Raw genomic sequence first — 1,524 nt, forward strand, 5'->3', positions numbered from 1 at the left:
AGGAGGGCCTGCTCTGTGCACCAGGCGGCCCCAGCCTTTCTCCGTGTACCGCGGGCCCCGGGACCCACCCCAGAGCGCGGCCAGCACGGCCCTGAAACAAGGCAGCCAGCCATTCTCCCGCCAGGGCCCCCCCAGAATTCTGACTTTGGCTGGGAAATTGCAGCTACTCTCAGGGTGGGCCAGGTCAGCCACAGGGCCAAAGTTACCAAAAAAAGTGAAATCCGCCTGGGAGCGCACCTTGGGGGCTCGCTCACCTGCACATGGCTGGGAGACACTGAGCCCGGGGCAGCCCGTGTCCCGCCGTGCCGGGGTGGCTCAGACAACACCCCAGCCGCCCCCAGCTTCCCAAGAGAGACCCCAGCCCCCGAGCCCCCGGCCCGAGCTGTGCCCTCTCCCAGGCACCCCCTGAAAGCGCAGTCCCGGAAGTTGGCGACTCGGGTTTCCGAGGAGCGGCGTTTTCTAGATGTGTCCTTTTCCCAGAGTGAGGTACAGTTGCAGGGCCTCGGCACTGCCTCACATTGTCTCGGGCCGGCACCCACGCCTCGCTGCCCCGTGGTAACGCAGTGATGGCGGGACAGTCGCGGCCCACGTGCAAGGGGGAAACCGAGGCAGGAGGCGCGGGTGTCACAGACACAGAGCCGAGACATAGGGGAATCTGAACTCACGCTTAGGCTTCTGAGGCACGATTTTAAAATGATGTTTAAAAGTCATTTACTGCAACGTCAGAACAATCAAATACCGAGGAGAGAGTCTTGCAAATCCACACACGACCACCATGGGAAAGGCGCAGTGCGCTGCTGAGACGTAGAGAAGACCCCGGCAAAGGCAGGACGTACCCTCCCGTGCAGTCGCAAGTGGGGAGCACAGCACGGTCGGGGTGTCCATCTCCTCAGGCCTGTCGGCCAGTCAGTACTGTTCCGATCAAATTGCAAAAGGACCTTTTATGGACATTGACAAGGCTGTTCTAGGATGCGTGGAGACCCCCTGGGGGACCGGGCTGGAGTCTCAAGCTGTCAACCCTGCGGCAGGAGTGCGATCTCATCCCGGAGGGAACCCCAGGGCGCGGCAGACCCCTCCTGTCTCCCCGCTGCTCCCTCAGCAGTGGACTTCGTCAGTCGGCCTGTTCTGCTCTCCGCTCTGTCTCTGGGGAGTCCTCTCACCCCCTGCACCTCTGGCCTGCACCCCAACTCTGTGTGCATAAATAAATATGTAAGAAAAAAAGGAATTTCTGCTCATCAAATAACACCGTTTGGAAGAGTTAAAAAATGACTCCTAGGGTGGTAGTCAGTACCCACCAGGCAGAGATGTGCTCCAGATCAAGACAGTTAGAGAGCACCTACGGCTCAATTTCGAAAACAAACTGTCCTGTTTGAAAAGCAGGAACCACCTTTACCAGACCTTGCCAAGGAGGGTCCCAGGCTGGCGAATGAGCCATGAGAAAGTGCTGAGCACGATGTTTCTCGGGAACAAAAAAGCAGAGGCGAAGGCTGAAAGCAGACACGCTCGGGTGGGCGCTGGCAAGGG

This window comes from Condylura cristata, unplaced genomic scaffold (genome assembly GCF_000260355.1).
Source record: "Condylura cristata isolate star-nosed mole 26May11 unplaced genomic scaffold, ConCri1.0 scaffold00003, whole genome shotgun sequence".
Classification (NCBI taxonomy): Eukaryota; Metazoa; Chordata; class Mammalia; order Eulipotyphla; family Talpidae; genus Condylura; species Condylura cristata.